General features: G+C 37.8%; 1 pseudogene; it reads right to left on the bottom strand.

The window, feature by feature from the left end:
- Nucleotides 1–1228: 1228 nt before the first annotated feature.
- LOC119524083 lies at nucleotides 1229–1700 on the bottom strand (annotated as a pseudogene).
- Between the last annotated feature and the right edge of the window lie 6751 nt (nucleotides 1701–8451).

The following is an 8451-nucleotide window of genomic DNA, read 5'->3' as shown; positions in this document are numbered from 1 at the left end:
TGAAATAGCAACACATCCCAAAGTAACTTGGGTGGAGAATAAAAATATATATTTGGGGTCCCCCTGAGGAGCTGGGGGAGGATGCGGAGGTTTTGGACTTCCTCACCTGGATTTTTGCTGATGTTCTCACAAACATTGGGGACTGACAGCCTGATGTGCTGAGCCCTCTGGCTTGGGGCTTGCCCCTATGCAGCTTGTTGCTGCAAGGAGAGGCTAAACCTGTTTATAATTGTGCCTAGAGTCTCCCCCTGAGTGCCTCTTTGTTGCTCAGATGTGGCCCTCTCTATCTAGCTAAGCCAACTCAGCAGGTGAACACACTGCCCTCCCCCCTACATGGGACCTGCACTCCTAGGGGTGTAAATCTCTCTGGCAACACAGGATATGACTCCTGGGGATGAATCTGGACCCAGCATCATGGGATGGAGAATATCTTCTTGACCAAAAGGGGGATGCAAAATGAAACAAAGTAAGGTTTTGGTGGCTGAGAGATTTCAAGTGGAGTCGAGAGGTCACTCTGGTGGACATTTTTACGCACTACATAGATAACACTTTTTAGGTTTTAATGTATTGGAATGGCTAGAAGAAAATACCTGAAACTACAAAACTCCAACCCAGTATCCTTGACTCTTGAAGACGACTGCATAACAATGCAGCTTGGGGGGGGGGGGCAGTGTGATTGTGAAAGTCTTGTGGCTCACACTCCCTTTATCCAGTGTATGGATGGATGAGTAGAAAAATGGGGAGGAAAACTAAATGAAAAATACAGTGGGATGGGGGGATGGAATGTTTTATTTGTTCTTTTTCACTTTTATTTTTATTTCTTTTGGAATATGTTCAAAAGTTGATTCTGGTGATGAATGCACAACTATATGATGGTGCTTTGAATAACTGTACACTGTGGATGACTGTAGGGTATGTGAATATATCTCAATAAAATCATATTAAAAAGAGAATCTATAGGATAGATCTCACTATAAAATTGAGGTATACTGGGACTTAGGTAAAGACCATTTCAAAGAAGAATTTGTCACTTTTAAGGTGATAATGCCTTTTCAGACATGCAGCAGGTTAAGAGCCCACAGCACTACACATATTATAAAGAGCAGAAAAAGGTCATTTGACTCGAGTGGGGAGGATGGTACAAAATATTTACAAAAGAAGTAAAGTTCACAATAAGAGAATAAAAGAGTATTACCATTATCATTAATCATCATTAATTAAAATGTGATTAATCTGCAGCCCCAAGGAGGCCTCTTTGAGCTCCCAAAACTTTTGCTTCTCCTTTCGTTCTTGTTCATGCTTCTTCTGTTGCTCTTCCCTGATCTGGAGACAAGACTGTAAATCTTCTCGTGGAGGCTAACTTGGTTTACATGTTCATTCAGTGAATTATTTTCTTTAGATTGTCCCCCATGTTTCAGCTTTCCTTTGTGTGGCTCATAGTTGAGGAAATGAGACAAGCTTGCTTTGAGGTTAAACACTGGCTTCTTATTGGAGACCAGAGTCTGCACTGCTTCAGCTGTCAACTTGAGTGGGGTAATGACAGCAGCCAAATCACCCTTGTTGCTCTTTAACTTGTGTGTCCTAAGAAGCCTGGCCTTTTGGGCAGATATGATCACGTTTGGAGACTTTCTGGCTAGAGTCTTAGTCAGTGAATGTTACTGCTCATTATCTTTAGAAGCAGCTGAAAACCTGACATTCATTGTGTGTGTGTATGAGGGCTGTGTTTTTAACTTTTTTTTTTTTTTTTGCAACTTATTGAGATATATTCACACACCACACAAACCATCCCAAGTATACAATCACTGGCTCACAGTATTGTCACATAGTTGTGCACACAGTCCCATGATCAATTTTAGAACATCTCCATTACTCCAGAAAAGAAATAAAAATTAAAAATTAAACTCAAATCCTCTCAGACCCCTTACCTCCTCCTATTGTTGACTCATAGTGTTAGTGTGGTACATTTGTTACTGTTGATGAAGAATATTAAAATATTACTGTTACCTCTAGTCCATAGCTTGTAATAGGTTCATTTTTCCCATATACTCTATTATTAACTCCTTGTAATAGTGTCATGCATTTCTTCCAATTAATGAAAGAACTTTTTAATATTTTTTTATATTTGTACAGTTAATCACATTCATAGTCCATCACAAGATTCACTGTTATACATTCCCGTGTTTTAACCTCCACCTTTCCTTCTGGTGATGTACATTATTCTAAATTTCCCCTTTCCACCACATTCACACACCATTCAATACCATTAATTATTCTCACAATAATGTGCTACCATCACCTCTATACATTTCCAATCATATAAGTTTAACCTAGTTAAAAATTCTGTACACATTAAGCATCAGCTCCCCATTATCTACCCTCATTCCATATCCTGGTAACCTATAATCTATATTTTACATCTATGAGTTTACATATTATAATTAGTTCAAATCAGTGAGATCATATAATATTTGTTCATTTGTGTCTGACATTTCACTCAACATAATATCCTCAAGGTCCATTCATGTTGTCACATGCTTCCTATTCCTTCTTATTGCTGAATAATATTCCATTGTGTATATATACCACATTTTCTTTATCCATTCATCTGTTGATGGACACTTGGGTTGTTTCCATCTTTTGGCAATTGTGAATAATGCCACTATCAACATTGGTGTGCAAATGTCGGTTGGCATCCCTGCTTTCAAATCTTCTGGGTATATCCTGAGTAGCTAGATTGCTGGGTTGTAAGGCAACTCTATACTTAGGTTCCTGAGGAACCGCCGGACTGTCTTCCACAGTGGCTGTACCATTTTCCACTCCCACCAGCAGTGAATAAGTGTTCCTATTTCACCACATACTCTCCAACACTTGCAGTTTCCTGTTTAATAGCGTCTTTTCTAGTAGGTATGAGATGATATCTCATTGTTGTTTTGATGTGCATTTAGCTAATAGCTAGTGAGACTGAGCATATTTTCATGTGCTTTTTAGCCATTTCTATTTCTTCTTTGGAAAAAATGTCTATTCACATCTTTTGCCCAGTTTTTAATTGAGCTGTTTATCTTTTTTACTGTTGAGTTGCAGGATTTCTTTATATATTCTGGATCTGGATATCAAACACTTTTCAGATACGTGGTTTCCAAATACTTTCCCCCATTGAGTGATCTGCCTTTTTACCCTTTTGACAAAGTACTTTAAAGTACAGAAGTATTCAATTTTGAGGAGGTTCCATTTATCTGTTTTTTCTTTCATTGCTTGTACTTTGGGTGTAAGGTCTAGGAAACTGCCTCTTATCACTAGATCTTGAAGATGTTTTCCTGTATTTTCTTCTAGGAGTTTTATGGTACTGGCTCTTATATTCAGGTCATTGAACCACTTTAAATTAATTTTTGTATAGGGTATGAAATAGGGGTCCTCTTTCATTTTTTGGATATCAATAATCAGTTCTCCCAACATTATTTATTTTTTTTTTAGTTATTTTTTTAGACATTTATTAAGTAATTACAGGGTGCCTTCTACTGTGCCAGGAATCAAAGAAGCATACGTTATTAAGACATAAGTCTCTCCTACAAAGAGGCTGTCTAGAAGCACTAGACATGTAAACAACAAATACTAATACATAATGGTAAGTACAGGTTTTGCTTTTTTTTTTTAACTTCGTTTTATTCAGATATATTCACATATCACGCAGTCATACAAAACAAATCGTACTTTCGATTGTTCACAGTACCATTACATAGTTGTACATTCATCACCTACATCAATCTCTGAAACCTTCATTAGCACACACACAAAAATAACAAGAATAATAATTAGAGTGAAAAAGAGCAATTGAAGTAAAAAAGAACACTGGGTACCTTTGTTTGTTTCCTTCCCCTATTTTTCTACTCATCCACCCATAAACTAGACAAAGTGGAGTGTGGTCCTTATGGCTTTCCCAATCCCATTGTCACTCCTCATAAGCTACATTTTTATACAACTGTCTTCGAGATTCATGGGTTCTGGGTTGTAGTTTGATAGTTTCAGGTATCCACCACCAGCTACCCCAATTCTTTAGAACCTAAAAAGGGTTGTCTAAAGTGTGCGTAAGAGTGCCCTCCAGAGTGACCTCTCGGCTCGTTTTGGAATCTCTCTGCCGCTGAAGCTTATTTCATTTCCTTTCACATCCCGCTTTTGGTCAAGAAGATGTTCTCCGTCCCACGATGCCAGGTCTACATTCCTCCCCGGGAGTCATATTCCACGTTGCCAGAGACATTCACTCCCCTGGGTGTCTGATCCCACGTAGGGGGGAGGGCAGTGATTTCACCTTTCAAGTTGGCTTAGCTAGAGAGACAGGGCCACATCTGAGCAACAAAGAGGCATTCGGGAGGAGGCTCTTAGGGACAACCACAGGGAGGCCTAGTCTCTCCTTTGCAGCAACCGTCTTCCCAAGGGTAAAACTTATGGTAGAGGGCTCAACCCATCAAACCACCAGTCCCCTATGTCTGTGGTCATGTTAGCAACCATGGAGGTGGGGTAGGCGAATACCCCTGCATTCTCCACAGGCTCCTCAAGGGGGCACTACATCTTTTTTTTCCCTTGTTTTTCTTTTCTTTTTTTTAACTTTCCCTTCTTTTTTAAATCAACTTTATGAAGAAATAGTTAAAAAGAAAACAAACATACAATAAAAGAACATTTCAAAGAGACCATAACAAGGGAGTAAGAAAAAGACAACTAACCTAAGATAACTGCTTAACTTCCAACATGTTCCTACTTTACCCCAAGAAAGTTACCTAATATAGCAACATTTCTGTGAACTTGTTCCTACTATATCCATCAGAAATTAACAGACTATAGTCATTCCTGAGCATCACCAAAACGTTAAATAGCTTATCTGTTCTCCTTGGATTATTGTTCCCCCTTCCTTAATTGCTCTCTATTGCTAGTTCCCCTACATTCTACATTATAAACCATTCGTTTTACATTTTTCAAAGTTCACATTAGTGGTAGCATATAATATTTCTCTTTTTGTGCCTGGCTTATTTCGCTCAGCACTATGTCTTCAAGGTTCATCCATGTTGTCATATGTTTCACAAGATCGTTCCTTCTTACTGGCACGTAGTATTCCATCGTGTGTATATACCACATTTTACTTATCCACTCATCTGTTGAAGGACATTTGGGTTGTTTCCATCTTTTGGCAATTGTGAATAATGCTGCTATGAACATTGGCGTGCAGATATCTGTTCATGTCACTGCTTTCCGATCTTCCGGGTATATACCGAGAAGTGCAATCGCCGGATCGAATGGTAGCTCTATATCTAGTTTTCTAAGGAACTGCCAGACTGACTTCCAGAGTGGCTGAACCATTATACAGTCCCACCAACAGTGAATAAGAGTTCCAATTTCTCCACATCCCCTCCAGCATTTGTAGTTTCCTGTTTGTTTAATGGCAGCCATTCTAACCGGTGTTAGATGGTATCTCATTGTGGTTTTAATTTGCATCTCTCTAATAGCTAGTGAAGCTGAACATTTTTTCATGTGTTTCTTGGCCATTTGTATTTCCTCTTCAGAGAACTGTCTTTTCATATCTTTTGCCCATTTTATAATTGGGCTGTCTGTACTATTGTCATTGAGTTGTAGGATTTCTTTGTATATGCAAGATATCAGTCTTTTGTCAGATACACGGTTTCCAAAAATTTTTCCCCATTGAGTTGGCTGCCTCTTTACCTTTTTGAGAAATTCCTTTGAGGTGCAGAAACTTCTAAGCTTGAGGAGTTCCCATTTATCTATTTTCTCTTTTGTTGCTTGTGCTTTGGGTGTAAAGTCTAGGAAGTGGCCGCCTAATACAAGGCCTTGAAGATGTTTTCCTACATTATCTTCTAGGAGTTTTATGGTACTTTCTTTTATATTGAGATCTTTGGTCCATTTTGAGTTAATTTTTGTGTAGGGGGGTGAGGTAGGGGTCCTCTTTCATTCTTTTGGATATGGATATCCAACTCTCCCAGCCCCATTTGTTGAAAAGACCATTATGGCTCAGCTCAGTGACTTTGGGGGCCTTATCAAAGATCAGTCGGCCATAGATCTGAGGGTCTATCTCTGAATTCTCAATTCGATTCCATTGATCTATATGTCTATCTTTGTGCCAGTACCATGCTGTTTTGGCAACTGTGGCTTTATAATAAGCTTCAAAGTCAGGGAGTGTAAGTCCTCCCACTTCGTTTTTCTTTTTTAGAGTGTCTTTAGCAATTCGAGGCATCTTCCCTTTCCAAATAAATTTGATAACTAGCTTTTCCAAGTCTGCAAAGTAGGTTGTTGGAATTTTGATTGGGATTGCATTGAATCTGTAGATGAGTTTGGGTAGAATTGACATCTTAATGACATTTAGCCTTCCTATCCATGAACATGGAATATTTTTCCATCTTTTAAGGCCCCCTTCTATTTCTTTTAGTAGAGTTATGTAGTTTTCTTTGTATAGGTCTTTTACATCTTTGGTTAAGTTTATTCCTAGGTACTTGATTTTTTTAGTTGCTATTGAAAATGGTATCTTTTTCTTGAGTGTCTCTTCAGTTTGTTCATTTCTAGCATACAGAAACATTACTGACTTATGTGCATTAATCTTGTATCCCGCTACTTTGCTAAATTTGTTTATTAGCTCTAGTAGCTGTATCATCGATTTCTCAGGGTTTTCTAGATATAAGATCATATCGTCTGCAAACAATGACAGTTTTACTTCTTCTTTTCCAATTTGGATGCCTTTTATTTCTTTGTCTTGCCAGATTGCCCTGGCTAGCACTTCCAGCACAATGTTGAATAACAGTGGTGACAGCGGGCATCCTTGTCTTGTTCCTGATCTTAGAGGGAAGGCTTTCAGTCTCTCACCATTGAGTACTATGCTGGCTGTGAGTTTTTCATATATGCTCTTTATCTTGTTGAGGAAGTTTCTGTCAATTCCTACCTTTTGAAGTGTTTTTATCCAAAAGGGATGTTAGATTTTGTCAAATGCTTTTTCAGCATCTATTGAGATGATCAATTGATTTTTCCCTTTTGACTTGTTAATGTGTTGTAATACATTGATTGTTTTTCTTATGTTCAACCATGCTTGAATGCCTGGAATGAACCCCACTTGGTCATGGTGTATGATTTTTTTAATGTGTCTTTGGATTCTGTTTGCAAGTATTTTGTTGAGGATTTTTGCATCTATATTCATTAGGGGGATTGGCCGGTAGTTTTCCTTTTTTGTAGCATCTTTGCCTGGTTTTGGTATTAGATTGATGTTAGCCTCATAAAATGAGTTAGGTAGTGTTCCATTTTCTTCAATGTTTTGAAAGAGTTTGAGTAAGATTGGTGTCAGTTCTTTCTGGAAAGTTTGGTAGAATTCCCCTGTGAAGCCATCTGGCCCTGGGCATTTATTTGTGGGAAGATTTTTGATGACTGATTGGATCTCTTTGCTTTTGATGGGTTGGTTGAGTTCTTCTATTTCTTTTCTGGTCAGTCTAGGTTGTTCATATGTTTCCAGGAAATTGTCCATTTCTTCTACATTGTCCAGTTTATTGCCATACAGTTGTTCATAATATCCTCTTATAATTTTTTTAATTTCTTCAGGATCTGCTGTTATGTCACCTTTTTCATTCATTATTTTGTTTATATGGGTCTTCTCTCTTTTTGATTTTGTCAGTCTAGCTAGGGGCTTGTCAATCTTGTTGATCTTCTCAAAGAACCAACTTTTGGTGATATTTATCCTCTCTATTGTTTTTTTGTTCTCTATGTCATTTATTTCTGCTTTAATCCTTGTTATTTCTTTTCTTCTACTTGGTTTAGGATTGGTTTGCTGTTCATTTTCTAGCTTCTTCAGTTGATCCATTAGTTCTTTGATTTTGGCTCTTTCTTCCTTTTTAATATATGCGTTTAGTGCTATAAATTTCCCCCTTAGCACTGCTTTTGCTGCATCCCATAGGTTTTGATATGTTGTGTTCTCATTTTCGTTCGTCTGTATATATTTAGCAATTTCTCTTGCTATTTCTTCTTTAACCCACTGATTGTTTAGGAGTGTGTTGTTTAACCTCCAGGTATTTGTGAATTTTCTAAGTCTCTGATGGTTATTGACTTCTAATTGTATTCCATTGTGGTCAGAGAATGTGCTTTGAATAATTTCAATCTTTTTAAATTTATTGAGGCTTGTTTTATGTCCCAGCATATGATCTATTCTGGAGAAAGTTCCGTGAGCACTAGAAAAGTATGTGTATCCTGGTGATTTGGGATGTAATGTCCTGTATATGTCTGTTAAATCTAATTCATTTCTCAGATTGTTTAGATTTTCAATTTCCTTATTGGTCTTCTGTCTGGTTGATCTATCTATAGGAGAGAGTGATGTGTTGAAGTCTCCCACAATTATTGTGGAAACATCAATTGCTTCCTTTAGTTTTGCCAGTGTTTCTCTCATGTATTTTGTGGCACCTTGATTGGGTGCATAGA

Source organism: Choloepus didactylus, chromosome Y (assembly GCF_015220235.1).
Source record: "Choloepus didactylus isolate mChoDid1 chromosome Y, mChoDid1.pri, whole genome shotgun sequence".
Taxonomy (NCBI): Eukaryota; Metazoa; Chordata; class Mammalia; order Pilosa; family Megalonychidae; genus Choloepus; species Choloepus didactylus.
Note: the sequence above shows the minus strand (reverse complement) of the source record. Positions and strands in the feature narration are given on the sequence as shown.